At 43.7% G+C, this 12,500-nt stretch overlaps 35 non-coding genes across 35 annotated transcripts; all 35 read left to right on the forward strand.

The window, feature by feature from the left end:
* The first annotated feature begins 25 nt into the window (after window positions 1-25).
* Window positions 26-144, forward strand: LOC145853774 (5S ribosomal RNA). Its single transcript, XR_014374659.1, has one exon. It is a non-coding gene; the product is annotated as a 5S ribosomal RNA (ribosomal RNA).
* Window positions 145-283: 139 nt separating this feature from the next.
* LOC145853775 (5S ribosomal RNA) lies at window positions 284-402 on the forward strand. Its single transcript, XR_014374660.1, has one exon. It is a non-coding gene; the product is annotated as a 5S ribosomal RNA (ribosomal RNA).
* Window positions 403-541: 139 nt separating this feature from the next.
* Window positions 542-660, forward strand: LOC145853776 (5S ribosomal RNA). Its single transcript, XR_014374661.1, has one exon. It is a non-coding gene; the product is annotated as a 5S ribosomal RNA (ribosomal RNA).
* A 409-nt stretch (window positions 661-1,069) lies between these two features.
* Window positions 1,070-1,188, forward strand: LOC145853777 (5S ribosomal RNA). The gene has a single exon (XR_014374662.1). It is a non-coding gene; the product is annotated as a 5S ribosomal RNA (ribosomal RNA).
* A 139-nt stretch (window positions 1,189-1,327) lies between these two features.
* Window positions 1,328-1,446, forward strand: LOC145853778 (5S ribosomal RNA). The gene has a single exon (XR_014374663.1). It is a non-coding gene; the product is annotated as a 5S ribosomal RNA (ribosomal RNA).
* A 139-nt stretch (window positions 1,447-1,585) lies between these two features.
* On the forward strand, window positions 1,586-1,704 carry LOC145853779 (5S ribosomal RNA). Its single transcript, XR_014374664.1, has one exon. It is a non-coding gene; the product is annotated as a 5S ribosomal RNA (ribosomal RNA).
* A 409-nt stretch (window positions 1,705-2,113) lies between these two features.
* On the forward strand, window positions 2,114-2,232 carry LOC145853781 (5S ribosomal RNA). Its single transcript, XR_014374666.1, has one exon. It is a non-coding gene; the product is annotated as a 5S ribosomal RNA (ribosomal RNA).
* Window positions 2,233-2,371: 139 nt separating this feature from the next.
* Window positions 2,372-2,490, forward strand: LOC145853782 (5S ribosomal RNA). The gene has a single exon (XR_014374667.1). It is a non-coding gene; the product is annotated as a 5S ribosomal RNA (ribosomal RNA).
* Window positions 2,491-2,629: 139 nt separating this feature from the next.
* LOC145856410 (5S ribosomal RNA) lies at window positions 2,630-2,748 on the forward strand. Its single transcript, XR_014377301.1, has one exon. It is a non-coding gene; the product is annotated as a 5S ribosomal RNA (ribosomal RNA).
* A 409-nt stretch (window positions 2,749-3,157) lies between these two features.
* On the forward strand, window positions 3,158-3,276 carry LOC145850598 (5S ribosomal RNA). Its single transcript, XR_014372446.1, has one exon. It is a non-coding gene; the product is annotated as a 5S ribosomal RNA (ribosomal RNA).
* Window positions 3,277-3,685: 409 nt separating this feature from the next.
* On the forward strand, window positions 3,686-3,804 carry LOC145881631 (5S ribosomal RNA). The gene has a single exon (XR_014393204.1). It is a non-coding gene; the product is annotated as a 5S ribosomal RNA (ribosomal RNA).
* A 139-nt stretch (window positions 3,805-3,943) lies between these two features.
* On the forward strand, window positions 3,944-4,062 carry LOC145853783 (5S ribosomal RNA). The gene has a single exon (XR_014374668.1). It is a non-coding gene; the product is annotated as a 5S ribosomal RNA (ribosomal RNA).
* Window positions 4,063-4,471: 409 nt separating this feature from the next.
* Window positions 4,472-4,590, forward strand: LOC145853784 (5S ribosomal RNA). Its single transcript, XR_014374669.1, has one exon. It is a non-coding gene; the product is annotated as a 5S ribosomal RNA (ribosomal RNA).
* Window positions 4,591-4,729: 139 nt separating this feature from the next.
* On the forward strand, window positions 4,730-4,848 carry LOC145853785 (5S ribosomal RNA). The gene has a single exon (XR_014374670.1). It is a non-coding gene; the product is annotated as a 5S ribosomal RNA (ribosomal RNA).
* A 139-nt stretch (window positions 4,849-4,987) lies between these two features.
* LOC145853786 (5S ribosomal RNA) lies at window positions 4,988-5,106 on the forward strand. Its single transcript, XR_014374671.1, has one exon. It is a non-coding gene; the product is annotated as a 5S ribosomal RNA (ribosomal RNA).
* A 409-nt stretch (window positions 5,107-5,515) lies between these two features.
* Window positions 5,516-5,634, forward strand: LOC145853787 (5S ribosomal RNA). The gene has a single exon (XR_014374672.1). It is a non-coding gene; the product is annotated as a 5S ribosomal RNA (ribosomal RNA).
* A 139-nt stretch (window positions 5,635-5,773) lies between these two features.
* Window positions 5,774-5,892, forward strand: LOC145853788 (5S ribosomal RNA). Its single transcript, XR_014374673.1, has one exon. It is a non-coding gene; the product is annotated as a 5S ribosomal RNA (ribosomal RNA).
* Window positions 5,893-6,031: 139 nt separating this feature from the next.
* On the forward strand, window positions 6,032-6,150 carry LOC145853789 (5S ribosomal RNA). Its single transcript, XR_014374674.1, has one exon. It is a non-coding gene; the product is annotated as a 5S ribosomal RNA (ribosomal RNA).
* A 409-nt stretch (window positions 6,151-6,559) lies between these two features.
* On the forward strand, window positions 6,560-6,678 carry LOC145853790 (5S ribosomal RNA). The gene has a single exon (XR_014374675.1). It is a non-coding gene; the product is annotated as a 5S ribosomal RNA (ribosomal RNA).
* A 139-nt stretch (window positions 6,679-6,817) lies between these two features.
* LOC145853792 (5S ribosomal RNA) lies at window positions 6,818-6,936 on the forward strand. The gene has a single exon (XR_014374677.1). It is a non-coding gene; the product is annotated as a 5S ribosomal RNA (ribosomal RNA).
* Window positions 6,937-7,075: 139 nt separating this feature from the next.
* LOC145856421 (5S ribosomal RNA) lies at window positions 7,076-7,194 on the forward strand. Its single transcript, XR_014377312.1, has one exon. It is a non-coding gene; the product is annotated as a 5S ribosomal RNA (ribosomal RNA).
* A 409-nt stretch (window positions 7,195-7,603) lies between these two features.
* LOC145853793 (5S ribosomal RNA) lies at window positions 7,604-7,722 on the forward strand. The gene has a single exon (XR_014374678.1). It is a non-coding gene; the product is annotated as a 5S ribosomal RNA (ribosomal RNA).
* Window positions 7,723-7,861: 139 nt separating this feature from the next.
* LOC145853794 (5S ribosomal RNA) lies at window positions 7,862-7,980 on the forward strand. The gene has a single exon (XR_014374679.1). It is a non-coding gene; the product is annotated as a 5S ribosomal RNA (ribosomal RNA).
* A 139-nt stretch (window positions 7,981-8,119) lies between these two features.
* Window positions 8,120-8,238, forward strand: LOC145853795 (5S ribosomal RNA). The gene has a single exon (XR_014374680.1). It is a non-coding gene; the product is annotated as a 5S ribosomal RNA (ribosomal RNA).
* A 409-nt stretch (window positions 8,239-8,647) lies between these two features.
* On the forward strand, window positions 8,648-8,766 carry LOC145853796 (5S ribosomal RNA). The gene has a single exon (XR_014374681.1). It is a non-coding gene; the product is annotated as a 5S ribosomal RNA (ribosomal RNA).
* A 139-nt stretch (window positions 8,767-8,905) lies between these two features.
* Window positions 8,906-9,024, forward strand: LOC145853797 (5S ribosomal RNA). The gene has a single exon (XR_014374682.1). It is a non-coding gene; the product is annotated as a 5S ribosomal RNA (ribosomal RNA).
* A 139-nt stretch (window positions 9,025-9,163) lies between these two features.
* Window positions 9,164-9,282, forward strand: LOC145853798 (5S ribosomal RNA). The gene has a single exon (XR_014374683.1). It is a non-coding gene; the product is annotated as a 5S ribosomal RNA (ribosomal RNA).
* A 409-nt stretch (window positions 9,283-9,691) lies between these two features.
* Window positions 9,692-9,810, forward strand: LOC145882261 (5S ribosomal RNA). Its single transcript, XR_014393827.1, has one exon. It is a non-coding gene; the product is annotated as a 5S ribosomal RNA (ribosomal RNA).
* Window positions 9,811-10,219: 409 nt separating this feature from the next.
* LOC145853799 (5S ribosomal RNA) lies at window positions 10,220-10,338 on the forward strand. The gene has a single exon (XR_014374684.1). It is a non-coding gene; the product is annotated as a 5S ribosomal RNA (ribosomal RNA).
* Window positions 10,339-10,477: 139 nt separating this feature from the next.
* Window positions 10,478-10,596, forward strand: LOC145882262 (5S ribosomal RNA). Its single transcript, XR_014393828.1, has one exon. It is a non-coding gene; the product is annotated as a 5S ribosomal RNA (ribosomal RNA).
* A 139-nt stretch (window positions 10,597-10,735) lies between these two features.
* Window positions 10,736-10,854, forward strand: LOC145884490 (5S ribosomal RNA). The gene has a single exon (XR_014396068.1). It is a non-coding gene; the product is annotated as a 5S ribosomal RNA (ribosomal RNA).
* Window positions 10,855-11,257: 403 nt separating this feature from the next.
* On the forward strand, window positions 11,258-11,376 carry LOC145887676 (5S ribosomal RNA). Its single transcript, XR_014399267.1, has one exon. It is a non-coding gene; the product is annotated as a 5S ribosomal RNA (ribosomal RNA).
* A 139-nt stretch (window positions 11,377-11,515) lies between these two features.
* Window positions 11,516-11,634, forward strand: LOC145882263 (5S ribosomal RNA). The gene has a single exon (XR_014393829.1). It is a non-coding gene; the product is annotated as a 5S ribosomal RNA (ribosomal RNA).
* Window positions 11,635-11,773: 139 nt separating this feature from the next.
* LOC145884598 (5S ribosomal RNA) lies at window positions 11,774-11,892 on the forward strand. The gene has a single exon (XR_014396176.1). It is a non-coding gene; the product is annotated as a 5S ribosomal RNA (ribosomal RNA).
* Window positions 11,893-12,301: 409 nt separating this feature from the next.
* LOC145882264 (5S ribosomal RNA) lies at window positions 12,302-12,420 on the forward strand. Its single transcript, XR_014393830.1, has one exon. It is a non-coding gene; the product is annotated as a 5S ribosomal RNA (ribosomal RNA).
* The last annotated feature ends 80 nt before the right edge of the window (window positions 12,421-12,500 follow it).

Consider the following 12,500-nt stretch of genomic DNA (forward strand, 5'->3'; position numbering starts at 1 on the left):
ATGTTGTAGCAAGAGATTGTTACTCGCTTACGGCCATACCAGCCTGGGTACGCCCGATCTCGTCTGATCTCGGAAGCTAAGCAGGGTCGGGCCTGGTTAGTACTTGGATGGGAGACCGCCTGGGAATACCAGGTGCTGTAAGCATTTTGTCCACGAGGGGGTGCTCTTGCACTATTTCATCAGCAACACTGCGTTGTATTAAGCATTTAATGATGAATTGACTAAATATCTGTTTTATCAGACTCACTTTGACTATATATGTTGTAGCAAGAGATTGTTTCTCGCTTACGGCCATACCAGCCTGGGTACGCCCGATCTCGTCTGATCTCGGAAGCTAAGCAGGGTCGGGCCTGGTTAGTACTTGGATGGGAGACCGCCTGGGAATACCAGGTGCTGTAAGCATTTTGTCCACGAGGGGGTGCTCTTGCACTATTTCATCAGCAACACTGCCTTGTATTAAGCATTTAATGATGAATTGACTAAATATCTGTTTTATCAGACTCACTTTGACTATATATGTTGTAGCAAGAGATTGTTTCTCGCTTACGGCCATACCAGCCTGGGTACGCCCGATCTCGTCTGATCTCGGAAGCTAAGCAGGGTCGGGCCTGGTTAGTACTTGGATGGGAGACCGCCTGGGAATACCAGGTGCTGTAAGCATTTTGTCCACGAGGGTGTGCCCCTGCACTATTTCATCAGCAACACTGCCTTGTAGTAAGCATTTAATGATGAATTGACTAAATGCAGCTTCCTGCCTTTTTAATAGGATCAAATTTCCTTGTGTTTTCAATTAGCATCTGCCTTGTATTTATAAGACAAACAAGAATATTGTTGCTGAATGCAGCTTGTGTGTGCTTTGTGCTCCTTTGCCCTGTTCAAATGATGAAAGGAAATAAAGTTTGTATTTTATCCAACTACCTGTGCTAAAAAGTGATGGGAACAGTGTTTGTAATTTCTTCTACTTTTTCAGTGACACAAAGTTCAAGCTGCTTATCTAATTGGTGAAAATGCAATGTCTGTTTATCACACTCACTTTGACTATATATGTTGTAGCAAGAGATTGTTTCTCGCTTACGGCCATACCAGCCTGGGTACGCCCGATCTCGTCTGATCTCGGAAGCTAAGCAGGGTCGGGCCTGGTTAGTACTTGGATGGGAGACCGCCTGGGAATACCAGGTGCTGTAAGCATTTTGTCCACGAGGGGGTGCTCTTGCACTATTTCATCAGCAACACTGCCTTGTATTAAGCATTTAATGATGAATTGAATAAATATCTGTTTTATCAGACTCACTTTGACTATATATGTTGTAGCAAGAGATTGTTTCTCGCTTACGGCCATACCAGCCTGGGTACGCCCGATCTCGTCTGATCTCGGAAGCTAAGCAGGGTCGGGCCTGGTTAGTACTTGGATGGGAGACCGCCTGGGAATACCAGGTGCTGTAAGCATTTTGTCCACGAGGGGGTGCTCTTGCACTATTTCATCAGCAACACTGCCTTGTATTAAGCATTTAATGATGAATTGACTAAATATCTGTTTTATCAGACTCACTTTGACTATATATGTTGTAGCAAGAGATTGTTTCTCGCTTACGGCCATACCAGCCTGGGTACGCCCGATCTCGTCTGATCTCGGAAGCTAAGCAGGGTCGGGCCTGGTTAGTACTTGGATGGGAGACCGCCTGGGAATACCAGGTGCTGTAAGCATTTTGTCCACGAGGGTGTGCCCCTGCACTATTTCATCAGCAACACTGCCTTGTAGTAAGCATTTAATGATGAATTGACTAAATGCAGCTTCCTGCCTTTTTAATAGGATCAAATTTCCTTGTGTTTTCAATTAGCATCTGCCTTGTATTTATAAGACAAACAAGAATATTGTTGCTGAATGCAGCTTGTGTGTGCTTTGTGCTCCTTTGCCCTGTTCAAATGATGAAAGGAAATAAAGTTTGTATTTTATCCAACTACCTGTGCTAAAAAGTGATGGGAACAGTGTTTGTAATTTCTTCTACTTTTTCAGTGACACAAAGTTCAAGCTGCTTATCTAATTGGTGAAAATGCAATGTCTGTTTATCACACTCACTTTGACTATATATGTTGTAGCAAGAGATTGTTTCTCGCTTACGGCCATACCAGCCTGGGTACGCCCGATCTCGTCTGATCTCGGAAGCTAAGCAGGGTCGGGCCTGGTTAGTACTTGGATGGGAGACCGCCTGGGAATACCAGGTGCTGTAAGCATTTTGTCCACGAGGGGGTGCTCTTGCACTATTTCATCAGCAACACTGCCTTGTATTAAGCATTTAATGATGAATTGACTAAATATCTGTTTTATCAGACTCACTTTGACTATATATGTTGTAGCAAGAGATTGTTTCTCGCTTACGGCCATACCAGCCTGGGTACGCCCGATCTCGTCTGATCTCGGAAGCTAAGCAGGGTCGGGCCTGGTTAGTACTTGGATGGGAGACCGCCTGGGAATACCAGGTGCTGTAAGCATTTTGTCCACGAGGGGGTGCTCTTGCACTATTTCATCAGCAACACTGCCTTGTATTAAGCATTTAATGATGAATTGACTAAATATCTGTTTTATCAGACTCACTTTGACTATATATGTTGTAGCAAGAGATTGTTTCTCGCTTACGGCCATACCAGCCTGGGTACGCCCGATCTCGTCTGATCTCGGAAGCTAAGCAGGGTTGGGCCTGGTTAGTACTTGGATGGGAGACCGCCTGGGAATACCAGGTGCTGTAAGCATTCTGTCCACGAGGGTGTGCCCCTGCACTATTTCATCAGCAACACTGCCTTGTAGTAAGCATTTAATGATGAATTGACTAAATGCAGCTTCCTGCCTTTTTAATAGGATCAAATTTCCTTGTGTTTTCAATTAGCATCTGCCTTGTATTTATAAGACAAACAAGAATATTGTTGCTGAATGCAGCTTGTGTGTGCTTTGTGCTCCTTTGCCCTGTTCAAATGATGAAAGGAAATAAAGTTTGTATTTTATCCAACTACCTGTGCTAAAAAGTGATGGGAACAGTGTTTGTAATTTCTTCTACTTTTTCAGTGACACAAAGTTCAAGCTGCTTATCTAATTGGTGAAAATGCAATGTCTGTTTATCACACTCACTTTGACTATATATGTTGTAGCAAGAGATTGTTTCTCGCTTACGGCCATACCAGCCTGGGTACGCCCGATCTCGTCTGATCTCGGAAGCGAAGCAGGGTCGGGCCTTGTTAGTACTTGGATGGGAGACCGCCTGGGAATACCAGGTGCTGTAAGCATTTTGTCCACGAGGGTGTGCCCCTGCACTATTTCATCAGCAACACTGCCTTGTAGTAAGCATTTAATGATGAATTGACTAAATGCAGCTTCCTGCCTTTTTAATAGGATCAAATTTCCTTGTGTTTTCAATTAGCATCTGCCTTGTATTTATAAGACAAACAAGAATATTGTTGCTGAATGCAGCTTGTGTGTGCTTTGTGCTCCTTTGCCCTGTTCAAATGATGAAAGGAAATAAAGTTTGTATTTTATCCAACTACCTGTGCTAAAAAGTGATGGGAACAGTGTTTATAATTTCTTCTACTTTTTCAGTGACACAAAGTTCAAGCTGCTTATCTAATTGGTGAAAATGCAATGTCTGTTTATCACACTCACTTTGACTATATATGTTGTAGCAAGAGATTGTTTCTCGCTTACGGCCATACCAGCCTGGGTACGCCCGATCTCGTCTGATCTCGGAAGCTAAGCAGGGCCGGGCCTGGTTAGTACTTGGATGGGAGACCGCCTGGGAATACCAGGTGCTGTAAGCATTTTGTCCACGAGGGGGTGCTCTTGCACTATTTCATCAGCAACACTGCCTTGTATTAAGCATTTAATGATGAATTGACTAAATATCTGTTTTATCAGACTCACTTTGACTATATATGTTGTAGCAAGAGATTGCTTCTCGCTTACGGCCATACCAGCCTGGGTACGCCCGATCTCGTCTGATCTCGGAAGCTAAGCAGGGTCGGGCCTGGTTAGTACTTGGATGGGAGACCGCCTGGGAATACCAGGTGCTGTAAGCATTTTGTCCACGAGGGTGTGCCCCTGCACTATTTCATCAGCAACACTGCCTTGTAGTAAGCATTTAATGATGAATTGACTAAATGCAGCTTCCTGCCTTTTTAATAGGATCAAATTTCCTTGTGTTTTCAATTAGCATCTGCCTTGTATTTATAAGACAAACAAGAATATTGTTGCTGAATGCAGCTTGTGTGTGCTTTGTGCTCCTTTGCCCTGTTCAAATGATGAAAGGAAATAAAGTTTGTATTTTATCCAACTACCTGTGCTAAAAAGTGATGGGAACAGTGTTTATAATTTCTTCTACTTTTTCAGTGACACAAAGTTCAAGCTGCTTATCTAATTGGTGAAAATGCAATGTCTGTTTATAAGACTCATTTTGACTATATATGTTGTAGCAAGAGATTGTTACTCGCTTACGGCCATACCAGCCTGGGTACGCCCGATCTCGTCTGATCTCGGAAGCTAAGCAGGGTCGGGCCTGGTTAGTACTTGGATGGGAGACCGCCTGGGAATACCAGGTGCTGTAAGCATTTTGTCCACGAGGGGGTGCTCTTGCACTATTTCATCAGCAACACTGCGTTGTATTAAGCATTTAATGATGAATTGACTAAATATCTGTTTTATCAGACTCACTTTGACTATATATGTTGTAGCAAGAGATTGTTTCTCGCTTACGGCCATACCAGCCTGGGTACGCCCGATCTCGTCTGATCTCGGAAGCTAAGCAGGGTCGGGCCTGGTTAGTACTTGGATGGGAGACCGCCTGGGAATACCAGGTGCTGTAAGCATTTTGTCCACGAGGGGGTGCTCTTGCACTATTTCATCAGCAACACTGCCTTGTATTAAGCATTTAATGATGAATTGACTAAATATCTGTTTTATCAGACTCACTTTGACTATATATGTTGTAGCAAGAGATTGTTTCTCGCTTACGGCCATACCAGCCTGGGTACGCCCGATCTCGTCTGATCTCGGAAGCTAAGCAGGGTCGGGCCTGGTTAGTACTTGGATGGGAGACCGCCTGGGAATACCAGGTGCTGTAAGCATTTTGTCCACGAGGGTGTGCCCCTGCACTATTTCATCAGCAACACTGCCTTGTAGTAAGCATTTAATGATGAATTGACTAAATGCAGCTTCCTGCCTTTTTAATAGGATCAAATTTCCTTGTGTTTTCAATTAGCATCTGCCTTGTATTTATAAGACAAACAAGAATATTGTTGCTGAATGCAGCTTGTGTGTGCTTTGTGCTCCTTTGCCCTGTTCAAATGATGAAAGGAAATAAAGTTTGTATTTTATCCAACTACCTGTGCTAAAAAGTGATGGGAACAGTGTTTGTAATTTCTTCTACTTTTTCAGTGACACAAAGTTCAAGCTGCTTATCTAATTGGTGAAAATGCAATGTCTGTTTATCACACTCACTTTGACTATATATGTTGTAGCAAGAGATTGTTTCTCGCTTACGGCCATACCAGCCTGGGTACGCCCGATCTCGTCTGATCTCGGAAGCTAAGCAGGGTCGGGCCTGGTTAGTACTTGGATGGGAGACCGCCTGGGAATACCAGGTGCTGTAAGCATTTTGTCCACGAGGGGGTGCTCTTGCACTATTTCATCAGCAACACTGCCTTGTATTAAGCATTTAATGATGAATTGAATAAATATCTGTTTTATCAGACTCACTTTGACTATATATGTTGTAGCAAGAGATTGTTTCTCGCTTACGGCCATACCAGCCTGGGTACGCCCGATCTCGTCTGATCTCGGAAGCTAAGCAGGGTCGGGCCTGGTTAGTACTTGGATGGGAGACCGCCTGGGAATACCAGGTGCTGTAAGCATTTTGTCCACGAGGGGGTGCTCTTGCACTATTTCATCAGCAACACTGCCTTGTATTAAGCATTTAATGATGAATTGACTAAATATCTGTTTTATCAGACTCACTTTGACTATATATGTTGTAGCAAGAGATTGTTTCTCGCTTACGGCCATACCAGCCTGGGTACGCCCGATCTCGTCTGATCTCGGAAGCTAAGCAGGGTCGGGCCTGGTTAGTACTTGGATGGGAGACCGCCTGGGAATACCAGGTGCTGTAAGCATTTTGTCCACGAGGGTGTGCCCCTGCACTATTTCATCAGCAACACTGCCTTGTAGTAAGCATTTAATGATGAATTGACTAAATGCAGCTTCCTGCCTTTTTAATAGGATCAAATTTCCTTGTGTTTTCAATTAGCATCTGCCTTGTATTTATAAGACAAACAAGAATATTGTTGCTGAATGCAGCTTGTGTGTGCTTTGTGCTCCTTTGCCCTGTTCAAATGATGAAAGGAAATAAAGTTTGTATTTTATCCAACTACCTGTGCTAAAAAGTGATGGGAACAGTGTTTGTAATTTCTTCTACTTTTTCAGTGACACAAAGTTCAAGCTGCTTATCTAATTGGTGAAAATGCAATGTCTGTTTATCACACTCACTTTGACTATATATGTTGTAGCAAGAGATTGTTTCTCGCTTACGGCCATACCAGCCTGGGTACGCCCGATCTCGTCTGATCTCGGAAGCTAAGCAGGGTCGGGCCTGGTTAGTACTTGGATGGGAGACCGCCTGGGAATACCAGGTGCTGTAAGCATTTTGTCCACGAGGGGGTGCTCTTGCACTATTTCATCAGCAACACTGCCTTGTATTAAGCATTTAATGATGAATTGACTAAATATCTGTTTTATCAGACTCACTTTGACTATATATGTTGTAGCAAGAGATTGTTTCTCGCTTACGGCCATACCAGCCTGGGTACGCCCGATCTCGTCTGATCTCGGAAGCTAAGCAGGGTCGGGCCTGGTTAGTACTTGGATGGGAGACCGCCTGGGAATACCAGGTGCTGTAAGCATTTTGTCCACGAGGGGGTGCTCTTGCACTATTTCATCAGCAACACTGCCTTGTATTAAGCATTTAATGATGAATTGACTAAATATCTGTTTTATCAGACTCACTTTGACTATATATGTTGTAGCAAGAGATTGTTTCTCGCTTACGGCCATACCAGCCTGGGTACGCCCGATCTCGTCTGATCTCGGAAGCTAAGCAGGGTTGGGCCTGGTTAGTACTTGGATGGGAGACCGCCTGGGAATACCAGGTGCTGTAAGCATTCTGTCCACGAGGGTGTGCCCCTGCACTATTTCATCAGCAACACTGCCTTGTAGTAAGCATTTAATGATGAATTGACTAAATGCAGCTTCCTGCCTTTTTAATAGGATCAAATTTCCTTGTGTTTTCAATTAGCATCTGCCTTGTATTTATAAGACAAACAAGAATATTGTTGCTGAATGCAGCTTGTGTGTGCTTTGTGCTCCTTTGCCCTGTTCAAATGATGAAAGGAAATAAAGTTTGTATTTTATCCAACTACCTGTGCTAAAAAGTGATGGGAACAGTGTTTGTAATTTCTTCTACTTTTTCAGTGACACAAAGTTCAAGCTGCTTATCTAATTGGTGAAAATGCAATGTCTGTTTATCACACTCACTTTGACTATATATGTTGTAGCAAGAGATTGTTTCTCGCTTACGGCCATACCAGCCTGGGTACGCCCGATCTCGTCTGATCTCGGAAGCTAAGCAGGGTCGGGCCTGGTTAGTACTTGGATGGGAGACCGCCTGGGAATACCAGGTGCTGTAAGCATTTTGTCCACGAGGGGGTGCTCTTGCACTATTTCATCAGCAACACTGCCTTGTATTAAGCATTTAATGATGAATTGAATAAATATCTGTTTTATCAGACTCACTTTGACTATATATGTTGTAGCAAGAGATTGTTTCTCGCTTACGGCCATACCAGCCTGGGTACGCCCGATCTCGTCTGATCTCGGAAGCTAAGCAGGGTCGGGCCTGGTTAGTACTTGGATGGGAGACCGCCTGGGAATACCAGGTGCTGTAAGCATTTTGTCCACGAGGGGGTGCTCTTGCACTATTTCATCAGCAACACTGCCTTGTATTAAGCATTTAATGATGAATTGACTAAATATCTGTTTTATCAGACTCACTTTGACTATATATGTTGTAGCAAGAGATTGTTTCTCGCTTACGGCCATACCAGCCTGGGTACGCCCGATCTCGTCTGATCTCGGAAGCTAAGCAGGGTCGGGCCTGGTTAGTACTTGGATGGGAGACCGCCTGGGAATACCAGGTGCTGTAAGCATTTTGTCCACGAGGGTGTGCCCCTGCACTATTTCATCAGCAACACTGCCTTGTAGTAAGCATTTAATGATGAATTGACTAAATGCAGCTTCCTGCCTTTTTAATAGGATCAAATTTCCTTGTGTTTTCAATTAGCATCTGCCTTGTATTTATAAGACAAACAAGAATATTGTTGCTGAATGCAGCTTGTGTGTGCTTTGTGCTCCTTTGCCCTGTTCAAATGATGAAAGGAAATAAAGTTTGTATTTTATCCAACTACCTGTGCTAAAAAGTGATGGGAACAGTGTTTGTAATTTCTTCTACTTTTTCAGTGACACAAAGTTCAAGCTGCTTATCTAATTGGTGAAAATGCAATGTCTGTTTATCACACTCACTTTGACTATATATGTTGTAGCAAGAGATTGTTTCTCGCTTACGGCCATACCAGCCTGGGTACGCCCGATCTCGTCTGATCTCGGAAGCTAAGCAGGGTCGGGCCTGGTTAGTACTTGGATGGGAGACCGCCTGGGAATACCAGGTGCTGTAAGCATTTTGTCCACGAGGGTGTGCCCCTGCACTATTTCATCAGCAACACTGCCTTGTATTAAGCATTTAATGATGAATTGACTAAATATCTGTTTTATCAGACTCACTTTGACTATATATGTTGTAGCAAGAGATTGTTTCTCGCTTACGGCCATACCAGCCTGGGTACGCCCGATCTCGTCTGATCTCGGAAGCTAAGCAGGGTCGGGCCTGGTTAGTACTTGGATGGGAGACCGCCTGGGAATACCAGGTGCTGTAAGCATTTTGTCCACGAGGGGGTGCTCTTGCACTATTTCATCAGCAACACTGCCTTGTATTAAGCATTTAATGATGAATTGACTAAATATCTGTTTTATCAGACTCACTTTGACTATATATGTTGTAGCAAGAGATTGTTTCTCGCTTACGGCCATACCAGCCTGGGTACGCCCGATCTCGTCTGATCTCGGAAGCTAAGCAGGGTCGGGCCTGGTTAGTACTTGGATGGGAGACCGCCTGGGAATACCAGGTGCTGTAAGCATTTTGTCCACGAGGGTGTGCCCCTGCACTATTTCATCAGCAACACTGCCTTGTAGTAAGCATTTAATGATGAATTGACTAAATGCAGCTTCCTGCCTTTTTAATAGGATCAAATTTCCTTGTGTTTTCAATTAGCATCTGCCTTGTATTTATAAGACAAACAAGAATATTGTTGCTGAATGCAGCTTGTGTGTGCTTTGTGCTCCTTTGCCCTGTTCAAATGATGAAAGGAAATAAAGTTTGTATTTTATCCAACTACCTGTGCTAAAAAGTGATGGGAACAGTGTTTATAATTTCTTCTACTTTTTCAGTGACACAAAGTTCAAGCTGCTTATCTAATTGGTGAAAATGCAATGTCTGTTTATCACACTCACTTTGACTATATATGTTGTAGCAAGAGATTGTTTCTCGCTTACGGCCATACCAGCCTGGGTACGCCCGATCTCGTCTGATCTCGGAAGCGAAGCAGGGTCGGGCCTGGTTAGTACTTGGATGGGAGACCGCCTGGGAATACCAGGTGCTGTAAGCATTTTGTCCACGAGGGTGTGCCCCTGCACTATTTCATCAGCAACACTGCCTTGTAGTAAGCATTTAATGATGAATTGACTAAATGCAGCTTCCTGCCTTTTTAATAGGATCAAATTTCCTTGTGTTTTCAATTAGCATCTGCCTTGTATTTATAAGACAAACAAGAATATTGTTGCTGAATGCAGCTTGTGTGTGCTTTGTGCTCCTTTGCCCTGTTCAAATGATGAAAGGAAATAAAGTTTGTATTTTATCCAACTACCTGTGCTAAAAAGTGATGGGAACAGTGTTTGTAATTTCTTCTACTTTTTCAGTGACACAAAGTTCAAGCTGCTTATCTAATTGGTGAAAATGCAATGTCTGTTTATCACACTCACTTTGACTATATATGTTGTAGCAAGAGATTGTTTCTAGCTTACGGCCATACCAGCCTGGGTACGCCCGATCTCGTCTGATCTCGGAAGCTAAGCAGGGTCGGGCCTGGTTAGTACTTGGATGGGAGACCGCCTGGGAATACCAGGTGCTGTAAGCATTTTGTCCACGAGGGGGTGCTCTTGCACTATTTCATCAGCAACACTGCCTTGTATTAAGCATTTAATGATGAATTGACTAAATGTCTGTTTTATCAGACTCACTTTGACTATATATGTTGTAGCAAGAGATTGTTTCTCGCTTACGGCCATACCAGCCTGGGTACGCCCGATCTCGTCTGATCTCGGAAGCGAAGCAGGGTCGGGCCTGGTTAGTACTTGGATGGGAGACCGCCTGGGAATACCAGGTGCTGTAAGCATTTTGTCCACGAGGGGGTGCTCTTGCACTATTTCATCAGCAACACTGCCTTGTATTAAGCATTTAATGATGAATTGACTAAATATCTGTTTTATCAGACTCACTTTGACTATATATGTTGTAGCAAGAGATTGTTTCTCGCTTACGGCCATACCATCCTGGGTACGCCCGATCTCGTCTGATCTCGGAAGCTAAGCAGGGTCGGGCCTGGTTAGTACTTGGATGGGAGACCGCCTGGGAATACCAGGTGCTGTAAGCATTTTGTCCACGAGGGTGTGCCCCTGCACTATTTCATCAGCAACACTGCCTTGTAGTAAGCATTTAATGATGAATTGACTAAATGCAGCTTCCTGCCTTTTTAATAGGATCAAATTTCCTTGTGTTTTCAATTAGCATCTGCCTTATAAGACAAACAAGAATATTGTTGCTGAATGCAGCTTGTGTGTGCTTTGTGCTCCTTTGCCCTGTTCAAATGATGAAAGGAAATAAAGTTTGTATTTTATCCAACTACCTGTGCTAAAAAGTGATGGGAACTGTGTTTATAATTTCTTCTACTTTTTCAGTGACACAAAGTTCAAGCTGCTTATCTAATTGGTGAAAATGCAATGTCTGTTTATCACACTCACTTTGACTATATATGTTGTAGCAAGAGATTGTTTCTCGCATACGGCCATACCAGCGTGGGTACGCCCGATCTCGTCTGATCTCGGAAGCTAAGCAGGGTCGGGCCTGGTTAGTACTTGGATGGGAGACCGCCTGGGAATACCAGGTGCTGTAAGCATTTTGTCCACGAGGGGGTGCTCTTGCACTATTTCATCAGCAACACTGCCTTGTATTAAGCATTTAATGATGAATTGACTAAATGTCTGTTTTATCAGACTCACTTTGACTATATATGTTGTAGCAAGAGATTGTTTCTCGCTTACGGCCATACCAGCCTGGGTACGCCCGATCTCGTCTGATCTCGGAAGCGAAGCAGGGTCGGGCCTGGTTAGTACTTGGATGGGAGACCGCCTGGGAATACCAGGTGCTGTAAGCATTTTGTCCACGAGGGGGTGCTCTTGCACTATTTCATCAGCAACACTGCCTTGTATTAAGCATTTAATGATGAATTGACTAAATATCTGTTTTATCAGACTCACTTTGACTATATATGTTGTAGCAAGAGATTGTTTCTCGCTTACGGCCATACCATCCTGGGTACGCCCGATCTCGTCTGATCTCGGAAGCTAAGCAGGGTCGGGCCTGGTTAGTACTTGGATGGGAGACCGCCTGGGAATACCAGGTGCTGTAAGCATTTTGTCCACGAGGGTGTGCCCCTGCACTATTTCATCAGCAACACTGCCTTGTAGTAAGCATTTAATGATGAATTGACTAAATGCAGCTTCCTGCCTTTTTAATAGGATCAAATTTCCTTGTGTTTTCAATTAGCATCTGCCTTGTATTTATAAGACAAACAAGAATATTGTTGCTGAATGCAGCTTGTGTGTGCTTTGTGCTCCTTTGCCCTGTTCAAATGATGAAAGGAAATAAAGTTTGTATTTTATCCAACTACCTGTGCTAAAAAGTGATGGGAACAGTGTTTGTAATTTCTTCTACTTTTTCAGTGACACAAAGTTCAAGCTGCTTATCTAATTGGTGAAAGTTCAATGTCTGTTTATCACACTCACTTTGACTATATATGTTGTAGCAAGAGATTGTTTCTCGCTTACGGCCATACCAGCCTGGGTACGCCCGATCTCGTCTGATCTCGGAAGCGAAGCAGGGTCGGGCCTGGTTAGTACTTGGATGGGAGACCGCCTGGGAATACCAGGTGCTGTAAGCATTTTGTCCACGAGGGTGTGCCCCTGCACTATTTCATCAGCAACACTGCCTTGTAGTAAGCATTTAATGATGAATTGACTA

This window comes from Salmo salar, chromosome 08 (genome assembly GCF_965601325.2).
Source record: "Salmo salar chromosome 08, fSalSal1, whole genome shotgun sequence".
Lineage (NCBI taxonomy): Eukaryota > Metazoa > Chordata > Actinopteri > Salmoniformes > Salmonidae > Salmo > Salmo salar.